Here is a 15,507-nt window from a genome sequence, read left to right as displayed (position 1 = left end):
GCCCCATATCTATGGAATGATATGCTGGCATTGGAGATGGTCCAGAGGAGGCTTACAAGAGTGATCCTGGGGATGAAGGGCTTGTCAATATGAAGAGCGATAGAGTCTGGGTCTGCCTCTATGGAAAGAATGAGAGGAGGATCTGATTGAAAGTTACAGAATACTGAGAGGCCTGAACAGAGTGGACTTGGAGAAGATGTTTCCTCTCGAAAGAGAAACTAAAATCAGAGGGCATAGCCTCAAAATGAAGGGGTGACTCTTTAGAACCAAGATGAGAAGCAAGTTCTTTAGCCAATCTGTGAAACTCATTGCCACAGAAGCTTATGGAGGCCAATTCATTGAGAGTATTTATGACAGAGATAGATAGTTTCTTGATTAGTAAGAAGATCAAGAGTTATGTCACAAGGCAGGAGGCTTGGGTTCAGAAACATATTATCCATGTCTGAATGGTTGAGCAGACTTGATGGGTGAATGGGGTAATTTGACTCCTTTACCTTCTTGGCTTACGGTCAGAGTAGGAAGCTGAAAAATCATCCAAGTACTAGAGAAAGAAGTAGAGGGAAAGGGTCTGACAGGATTAGGAGAAAGAAAAAAATACACACTCATATCTACAATCCAAATGATTTCCAAAATAACAATTTATTTCACAAAAGTGAATAGTCATGTTGTTCAATGGCAGAACAGATTTCATCCGATACAGGAAGGTTGTGGTGGATGAGTGGTTCCATTCAAAACCAAAAGGGACAGTCCTTACGATTTCCTGGTGGGTGATGGATATTGGAAAGGATTGAAATCCAGTAGGTATAGAGATTATAGAGAGGAAAAACTCAATGGGAACCACAACAGCCCATGAATGTAAGTAGGATGAAACTGGGCAAGGGTAGCAAGAAATAAGTTTCATGGGACTGAGACAGGCTGGAATGATGACTCTACCAGGGTTGCTTTGTTCTGTGCATTTGGGAAAAAAAAGTCATATTTTAGGACTTTTGTAGATGGAAGCTCTTCAGAAGAGAAAACAATCTGGAACTCACTGCAGCTGATTGTCAACAAGATCTGGAGTGACAGCAGGATTGAAAGAAAACATGAAATGCAATTGATGAGTATGCAAATACCATACTAATCCCCATCACATTTTGTAACAAAATCGTTGGTAAATGATGTTTTCAACCAAGAACCAGATGGCCTTGTAGTAGTCTTTCAATGTCATTGGTTGCTGCAAAGAGAATGGAGCAGAAACAATTGATAGAGATCCTATCATTATATTTGGTAGATCTCTACTTTATCAACATTTCTGACTTGACTCATGCACACATGACTATGTTTAGGTCTTATGAACCTCAGGGCCAATAGACTAACTCAATACAAACTTCTCATTCTAAATCCTTGTATTCTTTAGGAAACAATATTTTTGATAGACTTACAAACCTGTTAAGAGACAAAAAATTGCTGGAGTATTATGTATATATATAATAGTGCAACTCTCAATATCAAACAATGAAATAGAGTTGTCCTCAGAGGATGCTTGTTTTCCTCCAGTCACCTTGGGAAAAAGGAATATACCAAGAAATATCATCTTTTTGGCTTTGCTGGAGTCATGGAGTACAAATTGTCATAAATATTGCTAAATCTTTGTTTTAAATACATATTTGTATATTCAGCCATTCTATTTGTTTCTAGTTGTGACAAATCTATGGTTTGGAATCCAAACTTCACAGAAATCCAATGGAAATCCACTGATCTCATCAGAACGCCAAAATCTAATGAGGAATAACAATGCATTAATGATCTTTTTGCCAGTGTAAATATTCATTAGCCTGATACCCAAGCACTCAGTGCATTCACATGCAAGAGGCACAAACACGTGAAACAAACCAACAATGGAACTTTCTATTTTGCTAATCAAACTTCAGAAACACTTTCACTTTTGCCATTTACGATCTATACCCTCTTGTCTCACACATGAAAAAGTTACAAAAACATGCATGCTAAAGAAAACTTTGAAAAACAGACTTGAAATGAAAACAACGATCTTCAGAGGACACAGTATTTAGTGAACTGCATGAATTACAGCATTTGTAACAAACAATACAATGACACTTAGAAATTAATCAGAGCGTAATGGACATGTGACAGTAGTAGTCAACAGTGGTAGATCAGACAAATTGTTGTCGACCAAATTCTTGCCCAGTTATTCAACAGTGACTAAGTTGAATTTCTGAAATCATCCAAGGGATCTTGCAGTCATGTAGCAGCTTTCATGAGCTCTGGAAGTCATAGAGAGCTTCACAAACATTCAGCATGTTTGAAGCATAGCCTAAAATGCAATATAGCAAATTATACTTACAGATTTTGCAAGGTTGCGCAAAGCATTGAGATAAATAACAAATTAAGCTGTTTTGATGTCTAAAACAGGGCTACTTTTGCGTGTACGTGAATGCATATGTTTAGGGAATAAGAGGTACATATTGTCATGTGGAATTTGGATGTTACGATAATAAGAGAGACCTGACTCAAGCAAGGGCAAGACTGGGTGTAAAATATTCCTGGGTATTTAGAAAATTTACAAAAGGAAGGAATGGAGGAGAGTTGGTAATGTCGGTCAAGGAGGGCCTTACAGGAGAACAAGCTCATAATATTTGCCACTTTTCGGTCTTCTCGCACTGACTCTGGGAAAGGCTGAAAGCCTGTGGCTAGTGCCTCTACAATTTCCACAGAATCAATTTGGCTGGTTTTGCTCGTCTACAGACCGTAAACCTATGCAAAGGATTTAGAAGAACAACTTTACAGGAAAATTCTAAAGAAATAGTTACAGAATAGTTATAATGGGAGATTTCAATGATCTAATTATACATTGGGCTATTTGTAGCGCACAGAATAGCAAGTAGCAAATGTTCCTGAATTGCATGCAGGAGAGCTTCCTACAGCAATACGCTTCCAATCCAAAAAGAAAGGATATATTTTTGGACCTTCCCCTTAGAAACATGGTGGGGAGTCAAGTAGATCAAGGGTCAGTTAGGAGAGAGTGCTCATTGTAACTTAAGGTTCAGATGATGGTATAGAATGATATGCAAAATCTGAAGTGAGAAAAATCAACTGGAAGACAGCAGACTTTAAATGGGGCAAGAATAGAATTGGGTAGGATTGACTAAACAAGAGGTTGGTATTGGGACACTTGCTTTTCCTGATCTACTTTAATATGATATAGATCTTTGTGTATAGGTAGCAAATTTGAAATTTACAAATATTACTAAACTGGGAAGCAATGTGAACTGTGAGGACAGTGTAGAATTCTAGAAGGATACAAACAAATTGTTGGAGTGTGCAGATAATTAGAGCAGTTTCAATGCAAGGAACTGTGAGGTGATGCATTTTGGGTGGTGGGGGGAAGGAACTTCGAAAAACAAAATATAAAATTGGGGATACAATTCTAAGAAGAATGTAGAAGCAGAAAGTCCTGGATGAATGTGTATGAACATCACTGAAATGGTCAAACAGGTAGAGAGAGCAGTAAGTTAATGATACTGTATCCTTGGTGTTATTAACAAGAGCAGAGTGTACAACAGAAGGGAGATGAACTTATCAGACACTTGTTAGACCTCATCAAGAATATTGGATGCAATTGTAGGCGTCGCATTATAGGAACAATGTGAATGCATTGGAGAAAGTGCAGAAGCAGTTTTCAAGAATAGTTCCAGTTCAATTCTGAGGAGAGATTGAAGAGGTTAGGACTCTTCTCTTTGGATTGAAGATGGCTAAGAGGAGATCTGAGAGAGCTTTACAAAATCATGAGTGGGATGGTTGGAGTAGATAGGGAGAACTCATTCCCAAACACAGAAAGGGACAAAAAGAAGAGATCATAGATTCAAAATGATCTATAAACAAAGCAAGGGTGAAATGAGGAAAATGTTTTCATGGAGTAGTTAGGGCATGGAATGCACTGCCTAGAAGTACAGTGGAGGCAAGTGCAATTGAGATATCAAGAGAGCATTGGATGATTATTTGGATAAAAATACTGTGTACTGCTATGGGGAAATGCAGGAGATTGGGAGTGGCTAGTGATGCTTATTTAACATGCCAATGCAGGGACAATGAATCAAATGGCCCCATCCTGCATTATACCAGTTCTGTGAGTTTGCTTCAGTCACTTTGAACAGGCACTCTCCTCTGTTTTTGTGCCATTTTACCAGTATCAGAAAGGAAAGAGGAGATTTCTATATGACACCTGAAAGCCAGCATCTCTGACAGTGGTTCAATTCCATGATGAGGCACTGAAGTGACAGTACAAATTGCCGGGAGGGAACTTTGAACCATTGATCTTCTGATGTGGAAGTACAAGTGCTACCAGTGGGCAGGGAAGACAATTATCTGATCTATTCTAAAAATGGATTTTGGATGATATACTGCATCTTACCTAGTTATAGCCCAGAACATGGGCTGGTTACATGTTAAACACAGAGGATGTACAGGAGATGAATGTTGGTGTTGCAGCCAGGAGGAAAGGGGTAATTGCATTTGGATAATTGCAGCAGCAGTTAGTGACCAATTATGCTGATCTCCATATTGCTTTCGTTCTGGTGTGACCCTATAAATGCACAGGAGTCAGAAATAGGAACCTAAACAATCCATTAAAACATAGATCCTCTTATGTGAATTTTTTTTAGAAACACAGTAGGGGAATGATGCCTCACATAACATCCACACAGTGGTGCTTAATATTGAGCAACCTAACCAGCCATCTTTAAAAAGGAGGCCTGCTGGATATTCCAGGCAAGTTCAATAAAAAGTTACACAAATGAATTTTATGAAGAATGAAAGAGCTAGTCCTCGAGCAGAATTGCTGTACCTCGCTGAACTAACTGGGTCAATGATGGAGCTGCTACATACTCACACATTGTCCCCAAACCTGCCAATTGGCAAGCCTCTGAGAATGCACAATGTAGTCACTCAATCAGAAAGGTAATGATGCCAAAATGTGAACGTAAGTCAGGTCTCTTGTGGTAACAGCTGGTGGATATCTCAAAGATTCTGTCCTATCACTGCTGAACTGTAACGATGGTCTCATTATATCATGCAGTGTTTGAGAGTTTATTATAGCTTTGTTTTCTTTTTCTATGTACAATCTGTAGCAAGTCAGAGCAAGCTGCACTTCAACCTCACCCCCACTCCACCCCTACACCCCACCCCACTAACAGGGACCTTAATCTATAGAATAACATTCACTAATACTGGAGTGAATGAAATTCATGTGATTTTTCCATATCTGCAACTAAATATCGAACCCAAAAGGAACCAAAATACATATTTGGGTAATGATTATGAAGAAGTAAAAATCCTCAGACTACAAAGGCCAATTGTTGAGATGACTTGCCATTTAAAAAGTTGACATCGTTTTGTAGAAAGAAACAAGCTTGAATTAAAGTCTACTTGCACATTTCAAATTGCTTCACAGTCACTGAAGCAACTTTGAATTGAAGTCACGTCAATTTGAGCACAATAAGATCCCAAAAGCAACAATCATACACATAGTAATATAATTTAGTTAGTGCTGTTGATTGGAGGAACAACATGAGCTAAGACATTAGGAGAACTTTTCTACTCTTTTAATGTCACATGATTGGTATATCCTGAGCAGGCAGTTAACGTTCATGCAAAGGATAGCAGAGTTCACCCAATAGTGCACATTTTATGTGTATATTTGTCAAAGAATAAAGTGCCAACCAAGACAGATAATCAGAAAATGGGAATGATAATTGATATCAACAATTAACTAAAGGAAGCAAGATTTTAAAATAAAGCAGTTTGCTCCATTCAATTACCACAGCTTTAACATCCAAATCACATTTTCACAGGGACATTAAATATTGTCCATAGTGTTCCTATCTAAAATAGTTGATACCACAAGAATACAGGGTTAAGACTGATTGTTTAGATGCAGACGCTACATTAATGGGGCTTGTTGTATTGCCCATTCCTGGGCTTTCACCTCTTGCACTAACCAACCCTGCTTGTTAACACTCTCCAAGAGTTGGGTACCACAGCAACAGCAGAATGGAACAGATTTAGCTAAACAATTTGGCTTTTGTACTCGAAGCTTTATGAACAGATGCATATTGAAAGCCCACATTCCAGTATGGCACATCTTACAACTTTGCCTTTGTCAGACAATTACACACAACTTGGTCTTCATGTTAAGCAACCATCTGTTTTTCTTTGAAACAGATCTCATGCAATATCCAAACAGCAACATTAAAAAGATTTAAACCTCACAAATGAACAAGAGTTGGATACACAAACTGAAAAAAAAATGACATGTCTTGAAATAGCAGTGACACTTTTTATTGGTGCAGAACTCTTATTTTCACTTCCAAGTATAAAAATTACAACATCTTTCAGTAAGTTAGCGCAAGTCAACTCACCCTCAAAATTGTGCATTTTCTACTTATACAAGTAGGCTTTGCCAAATGTAAAATCACATTTTGCATTGAGTAATAAATTTTTTAAAATGATATCAACCACACATAGAAATGCTTGGTATAGAACATATAATAAGGCAGCAAGTGCTGTTGGCAATGAATATCTGATATACAAACAATAAGTGCTAGAAATTCACAGCAAGCCAGGCAGCATCTACGGAATAGCAAGAGATAATGTTTCAGATCCACAATCTACAGCATTTCCGATGAGCATTCACTGATCTCTTTCTCCCAGTACAGATGCTACGAGATGTACTGGGCATGTACAGCACTTCATTTCTAATTTAGATTTAGATTACTTACATAGATTTAGATTACTTACAGTGAGGAAACAGGCCCTTCAGCCCAACAAGTCCACACCGACCCACAACTCCCCCCCCCACCATCCCCCAACACCTAACACTATGGGCAATTTAGCATGGCCAATTCACCTGACCTGCATATCTTTGGACTGTGGGAGGAAACCAGAGCAAACCCACACAGACATGGGGAGAATGTGCAAACTCCACACAGTCAGTCGCCTGAGGCAGGAATTGAACCCGGGTCTCGGGCGCTGTGAGGCAGCAGTGCTAACCACTGTGCCACCGTGCTGCCCAATGGAGCAAAGAAAATGCCTTTTTGGGAGCCATCCATAAAGCAGGCAGATTCTCTGTGAACCTTCCATGCCCATACAGCAAGGAACTCAACAACAGCTGATCAAAACCTGCTTTGGCACTACACTAAAAGTGATTGGAAAAATCTGAGCATGAGGAAGCGTATACAACTGGCTGAGCCAAAAAATGAAATCCAAACAATAAACTGAGAGAAGAGGAAGAATAGGAGGAAACAGTGTTTCTACATACAGGCATCCATCAAACTGGATCTTTAAAAATTTATTTTATTTATTCATTTTTCTGGGATATGAGATCACTGGCTGCCTGGCTAGCATTTTATCCCCGTCCCTAGTTGCCCTTGAGAAGGTGGTTGTGAGCTGCTTTCTTAAACTGCTGCAGTTCATCTGCTGTGAGTTTACCCACAATGCCATTAGGAAGGGATTTCCAGGATTTCTCCCTCCATCCCTCCCATACATTGAGAGTGGGGGAGGGAGGGATGCTGGCAATCTCTCCCTCCATTCCACCTTCCCATTCTCTTCATTTACTCATTCTCTCACTCGTCATTAGGAAGGGACTGTGGTTGGCAATATCAAATGTCAGAAAACGTATGTGGAACCAGAAACAAAGACAGCCATGAAATAAGGAAAACCTATGAACCTATTGTGGTATCTCCATCCACTCCACCTGCTGAACAACTCTTACTGGCTGAGGATTCCAGCATGTTTTCCTGGCCTGGAGTTATACAACTTACCATTGAGAGAGATGGTGGAGATTAGGATATGAAGTGGGGCCTGGGGTGGGAGATAGAGCGTGAGACTGAGTACAAGATTCAGAAGGAGAGAGAGAGGGCACAAATGCAAGTAAGAATGATGGGTATGGGCGAGGGGGTGGCAAATGGATTTATGATGCCATCCACACAATCCAGAGGATGGGAGGAGATTGTCAGACTGACATGCTGTGAGGAGGAAAGGAACTTCTCTGACTGGGGAATCTGGTGCATCCTACTGGTCAATAATTGCATTGTTACTCAGAACAATAGCAATAACTGGCCTTTCAGCTTGACAATCAGGAAGATCAACACTCCAGAATTCCTGACTGGAGGAATTTTCGAGACTACTATCCTAACTGGCAGGTTACTTAGCTATTGAACCACGCACCAGTGATCGGCATCTTCTACAAACACCTCTCCCAAGCTCTGTTGTCAAATAACCATGGGTCAATTTCAGGTCCATCCTATAGTCACTGTAAGCCTGGTATCAATGGAAAGAGAATGTATGATGCTTATTTCATATACATTCACTCCAAACATTATACCAGAATCACATGGATATCATGAGATGCCAACAAGAGTAAAAGAACAACCAGCAGTATCTGAGTTGGCCTGTGCGAGAATCATGATATCATGCTCATGAATGCCCCCCAAAAATTAGCAAATGGATACCTAATTGATGCCAAATGAAGCCTCCAGTTTTAGGAGTTCGACCCCCCAATTCCTGTCCAATAGAAGCAATGAAAACCAATCCACCTGTTCTTCTCTTATTTCACTGATGTCACATTAAAGACAGACTTATTTCCTTGTCAGCAGTAGGTTAGATTGTTTACAATAGAATTAGATTGAAAAGCCATGGTTACATATTGAATAAGGACATTTCACACTCTAGCTTTTCAATAAATTACTCAGATATATGAGGAACAGAATCTAATGATCTTTAGCGAAACACTATTCAATGCCATTTCATGCTCATGGTTGCAATGCTCAGCCTGGAAATGTGGGTTTTACATATATGTGGCATCAGTGAACATTTGGCTGGTCAGTGATTTTGAATCGTTAGCCACAATTTTAAAGCCATTAAAACAGTTATTCAGGTTTAGTCAATGGTGCTAAACAGTAATTTACCTCAATCATGAAAAACATCACTTCAGTTCTTTGATCCTTTGAAGCTTGCAATTCATTACAACAAAGAGCAACACAGTAAAAATAAATTGAAATCCAAACTAAGGATGCCACCTTAATGTTTACAACAGAATGCAAGGTCAAATCTGACTACAATGTGCAGATGGTCCATTTGTACAATCCAAATATAATCAACTTTATAAAGGAAATATTTTAACATTAGGAATGCAAAGTAAGAAAATTGATGAAGTCCCTGTGAAACCCAGTGACACACAACAGTCTCAGAAAATCTGACTGAATCAAGACCCACAAAGGCATCTTGTAAGTGTAGAGAGCTCATTTTAGTCTGCTGACATTGACTCATGACTTCATTACATAATTGGGTGAGGAAGAATTCATTTTCTGCAATCTGAGAGTATACAGCATCTAACTACTCGACCCAATCGTGCAGTATTAGGAAAAAGATTTGTGAACATAAATGGAATAATACTTTGAACTTTGGCATCTTTCTCTCCAATGCCCCCTCCTCTCCAAGCACATATCAATAATTCAGGAAGGTACCTATGCTCCAATAACTTTCCGATACTAAATTTAATTAAAATGAAAATAATAGAAGTTTCCCAAGATCCAGATGTCTTTTTTAAGAGCATGCACATCATACTACGTGAACAAATTATAAAATTGCCCTGTAGGTTTATTACCAACGATGTCTAGAGTACTTTACACATAACTGACCATCAATTAGTGGGGCATTTAAAAATGGTTTTATTGGCACTATTATTAATCTCTCCGAATTTACAACAAAAGAAAAGTGTTGCAATTGTTTGGAAAATTTTCAGCTAAAATACAAACAAACAATAATGATGAAGTTGAAGGTTCACAGAATTTAAAATATTGTCATTATTCCAGGTGATGATACTGCTGTACAGGTCAGAACCCAGAACTAGCTTTCGGAGCACTGCTCCTTCATTAGGTGGTAGTTGAGGACACAATTGTAAGGCACAGAATTTATAGCAAAAGTTTTCAGTGTGATGTAACTGAAATTGTACATTGAAAAATACCTTGGTTGTTTGTTGAGTCTTTCATCTGTTCGAATACCATGATAGTTTCACTTCTTTCATATGAAACTATCATGGTATAGTTGGACTATGACTGGTGTTGTGTGATTCTTAACTTTGTACACCCCAGTCCAACACCAGCACCTCCAGATCATGACAACTATGAACACAAATAGACATTTTCAAAATTTGCTCAACTGTACTATTTCTAACTATTCATGAACAATGGATCAGAGCAAACCCAAAGTAGATTAAACTGAAATTTATTGGGTTAGTAGGAAACCTGGGTCTGCCAGTGTGCGCAGTCTTTTAATCCAGGGAGGAATTGATGAGAGTGCTTTCTACAAATTTTGCTCCACCAACAAACTTGTTTTCATAATATACACCAGTGTTGAAAATGCTGGCTCACAGAGGTATTTGCTGCAAATGGCATTTGTGCTGTAATACCATAGTCAGAGATTGTCAGCTATTCATGTACTGCAGTCAGCCAAAACATGTACAAAAGCAGATCTCCAAATTTCATTTTCACTGAGTAGTCCATCCATAGTTCTAAGTGTTCTGTGCATTCTTTTAACATCAGTTTGTGATGAAGCAGAAGACAGTGAACTAAATGAAGCTCATATTCAGTGTTATGGACCAAACCAAAATCCTCCAAAGTTTTGGAAGAATATAGCCTAGACCCTAACTTTCATATTTATTTATGGGCTCCTGATGTGATTTGATTCGTCCACCAATAGGCTTTCACCAAAGCACACTTTATTCTTATACAGTTAAAATACAGAAAAAAGGCATAATTTCAACTCTATTGAAATACTTAACAGACAATATTTTCTTTAACCATCAACTATATCAATATAGGCAGCATTCCGCAAGTGCAGCCTTGGCAAAAATGCAATTCAGCAAAATAGTTATGGTTCTCACATGCTGTCTCTCTCTCTCTCTCCAGTCCAGAAGAAAGGGATAATCTACCCTTTTGGATTTTAGAGCAAGACTTTCATCTAAGACTTACCTCTACCAGCTTTCAGCAGCCAGGCAGACCTCCAACTAACTGAAAATGAAACCTTCAAGTTCATCTGTGATGGTCGGAATCCTCACATTCTTCCCTGCATTTTAGTTTTCAGTTTATTCAGATGGCTGAAAATGTCTGAAAGAAATATCACTTGGTTCGCCAGTAATCATCAGAAAGCAACTCCTTATAAGAAAGTCCATGCATTGTTGAAAAAAGCCATCAGTACTTGCAGGACCACATGAACAAGGAGAGAACTTTCCCCTCTGATAACCATCCACCTTGGTGTGTAACAGTAACTTTGATGCTCAGTCACCATGTCCACACACAAAATAGCAAACAAACAAGATTTCAATGGCTATGATTTTATGTAATTCACAATTTTCACGGCTTGCTGTAATACACATAACTCTGGCTGCATTATTTTGGTTCCACGAACTTCAGGGTAGAGGATGCAGTAGTTGATTGGAATGTCAGAATGTTGCTGTTTCACCTTACTTACAAATCTTTTGACTTTCCTTATTACAGAGGCTTTTCTGTCAGTGAAAATACTCCAACACATGGCCCGGGTAACCTTGCTTTCCTTCAAGTAGTTGCCTGTTACCCAAAGTATTTGTTCACCAGTCCCAGGTCTCCTTACAAGAGAGAAAAAAAAATCCTGAAAGTGGGGAGGGGGGGGGGGTTTCATCAACATCCCCAGCAGCTAGCAGTGTTTGCTTATATTGTTGGACTCAATCTGCAAAGCACACTTCCAATTGTAGCTAACTTCTCTCACAACAGTTCCTCAATATCAGCTGATATGTCGTCAATTCACCAGTTAACTGTATGATTAGAGAATAGAATTTTGTTGATCTCTTTTGCAGCATCAGCTCCTGACATCACACTAACTTTTTTTTGATATGCAGATTGGATGAAAATATTGCAAACAGTGAGTTTCTTTGATTTTACTCAGCCACCAGGTAGCTAGCCTCTTGAGCTTCATCCAATTCCCATGCACACTCCATCAGATGTTGAGTCAGCTTGATGTTATGTTCTCTTGAAGTATTGAATGTTTTTGTTCACAAGAGATGGATATTTCACCTATAAACGGTGTCATAACTTACTTAGTATCATTGCAGTGTTTGTCAGCTTCTTTCTAAGGGTGAGATATTCAGGTAAGGAGCAGGTGGCATATCCAAAGGTGAGATAAATCTCACTGTACTCTCCTGGAACAGTTCTTAATCTTCAAACTCAGATATTTCACTGACCAAATGAGCAGAGAAATTTTTTTTATGACAAGAAACTTGTCCATTTCTTCTTCAGATAAGTGGTAGAAGTAAACAAAAATCCAAAAATACTTATTGTTTAATCTGTGCTAGCATGGAAATGTGTCCAGGCAGGGAGGCCAGTTCAACAACCATTTCAATTGCATATTTTGTTACTGCACAAACACATTTTCTTTTCATAACAAATGTTGGTCCCGTGTGTATGCACGGGACAAATCTGTCTTCATGCACAGTCATCAGCTATCTATTCAGAATCCATTTAATGGCAGACTTGTGACAGCAAATAGGTATTTCAGAACTAGATATGGAAATCCTACTCCTGTTTCCAACAGATTCCATTTTCGCTGCTAATGGAAAGGGAACAGTGTTGTATGCATGGTCAAACTGAACTTAGCATGAGTGGAGAGTGAGGTGCTGGAAAAGCACAGCTGGTCAGGCAGCATCCAAGGAGCTCATCCAAGGAATGAGGCTTATGAGTCAAGGGGGTAAACAGACTTATTCCTGATGAAGGGCTCATGCCCAAAACATCGACTCTCCTGCTCCTTGGATATTGCCTGACCTGCTGTGCTTTTCCAGCACCACACTCTCGACTCAGCTCTCCAGCGTATGCAGTCCTCACTTGCTCCAGCTGAATTTAGCAAGAGCTGAGTTCAAACAGACTTTTTGTCTTTGTTATTAACAAGGGCCTAAAACCATTGTGTTAGAGGTACAAATTTAGGGTAGATGTGCATACTTGAATGATGGATATGTTCTGTTGAATAGCAAAGCTGTGAAGTTATTTAAATCCTTTCAGAAAAGGATGCCCATGTGAATGAGCGTAGAACAAACTCTGTTCTGGCAATTCTAATAGATGTTTCCTGACATTATCCCGAGGGCTTATGATTGCATCATTAATCATTCTTAGCAGCTTTCCACAGCCCCCAATTAACTCATCAGGGGACCCCAAGAGCAGATTTTCATTGACAGCTCAAAGAGGTTGTTAAAGAATGAGCTTGTTTTTGATATGAATTGGAGAGCTCTTTTGTGTGGATAAAGGGATTAACATACTTGAGTGCGTTAAATTGGAGTGGCACAGTGGCTCAGTGGTTAGCACTGCTGCCTCAAAACACCAGAGACCCTGGTTTGATTCCAGCTTTGGGTGACTGTGTAGAGTTTGCATATTCTCCCTGTGGCTGTGAGAGTTTCCTCTGGATACTCTGATTTCCTCCCACAGTCCAAAGATGTGCTGGTTAGATGATTTGGCCATGCTAAATTGTGTTTAATGCTAGGTGCATTAGTCAGGAAAACATTCAGGATAGGGGAATGGATCTGGGTGGGGCAGGCTAACATTATTGCCTTTTCCCTAATTACCCCAATGGCAGTTGAGAGTCAATCACGTTACTGTGGGTCTGTTGTCACAGTTATGCCAGACCAGATAAGGATAGCAGATTCCTTCAGAGGGTTGGTGTGGATTTGTTGTGCCAAAGGGTCTGTTTCCATACTGTAGGGAATCTAGTCTAACCAAAAAACATGTGTAGCATTTTTTTAACAGATTGAATGCTGTCTTCAATACATTCTCCTTTAGTTTTTAATCTGAACATGGTTCCTGAGATCTATGATGGATACTAAGTGAACTGATATGGAAGGTGTAAGGTTTAATGGTGGTGAGTTATTCGGCATTAAGTTAACATAGACGATATGAAGGAGTATTGTAGACTGGTGGGTTGCAGGAATTGGCATAGATACAACATGGGGAATTGGTCAGGGGGTACGAGAAATGAGGTTTGCATGTTATAAAATGTAGGGGTGATGAGCTAGTTGTATTATCACTGGACTATCAATCCGGAGGCATAGGCAATATTACGAGAACTTGGTTCAAATCTCACCATGGCAGATGATGGAATTTAAATTCAATAAATTTTTAAAAACCTGGAATTAAGAGTATAATGGTGACCGTGAATCCATTGAGAATTGTTGGAAAAGCCCATCTGGTTCACTAATGTCCTTAGGGAAAGAATCTGCTATCCTTATCTGGTCTGGCATAACTGTGACTGCAGACCCACAACAATGTGATTTACTCTCAACTGCTATTTGGGTAATTAGAGAAAGGCAATAAATGCTGGCCTGGCCAGTGCTGCCCTCATCCCGGGAATGAATAAAAACAAACTATAAATGAACTGCTGGGCTACATTCCTTAGCACTGAAATGAGACTTTTAAACTATGCTCTTTGGAAATCTTAGCCTGTAGCCACAGTTTGAAAGCCTAAGTCCATCTCGCACTAACCACCTCTCCCCTGATGAAGGGCCTACACCCATATGGGCCCCAGCTATGCCTGTCTCTTTGTTGGCTACGTAGAACAGTCCATCTTCCGTAATTACCCCAGCACCACTCCCCACCTCTTGCTCCGCTACATTGATGACTGCATTGGCGCTACCTCGTGCTCCCGCGAGAAGGTTGAGCAATTCATCAACTTCACCAACACATTTCACCCTGACCTTAAATTTACCTGGATCATCTCTGACACCTCCCTCCCCTTTCTGGACCTCTCCATCTCCATTAATGACGACCGACTTGACACCGACATTTTTTACAAACCCATCGACTCCCACAGCTACCTGGATTACACCTCTTCCCACCCTACCTCCTGTAAAAATGCCATCGCATATTCCCAATTCCTCCGCCTCCACCGTATCTGCTCCCAGGAGGACCGGTTCCACCACAGAACACACCAGATGGCCTCCTTCTTTAGAGACCACAATTTCCCTTCCCACGTGGTTAAAGGTATCCTCCAATGCATCTCGTCCACATCCTCTGCCCTCAGACCCCACCTCTCCAATCGTAACAAGGACAGAACGCCCCTGGTGCTCACAATCCACCCTACCAACCTTCTCATAAACCAAATCATCCGCCGACATTTCCACCACCTCCAAATGGACCCCACCACCAGGAATATATTTCCCTCCCCACCACTTTCCGCCTTCCACAAAGACCATTCCCTTCATGACTACCTGGTCAGGTCCATGCACCCCTACAACCCACCCTCCCATTCTGGCACCTTCCCCTGCCACCGCAGGAATTGCAAAACCTGCGCCCACACCTCCTCCCTCACCTCTATCCAAGGCCCTAAAGGAGCTTTCCACATACATCAAAGTTTTACCAGCAAATCCACCAATATCATTTATTGTATCTGTTGCTCCCGATGTGGTTTCCTCTACATTGGGGAGACTGGACGCCTCCT

This window comes from Hemiscyllium ocellatum, chromosome 22 (assembly GCF_020745735.1).
Source record: "Hemiscyllium ocellatum isolate sHemOce1 chromosome 22, sHemOce1.pat.X.cur, whole genome shotgun sequence".
NCBI lineage: Eukaryota > Metazoa > Chordata > Chondrichthyes > Orectolobiformes > Hemiscylliidae > Hemiscyllium > Hemiscyllium ocellatum.
This window is presented reverse-complemented; position numbering follows the sequence as displayed.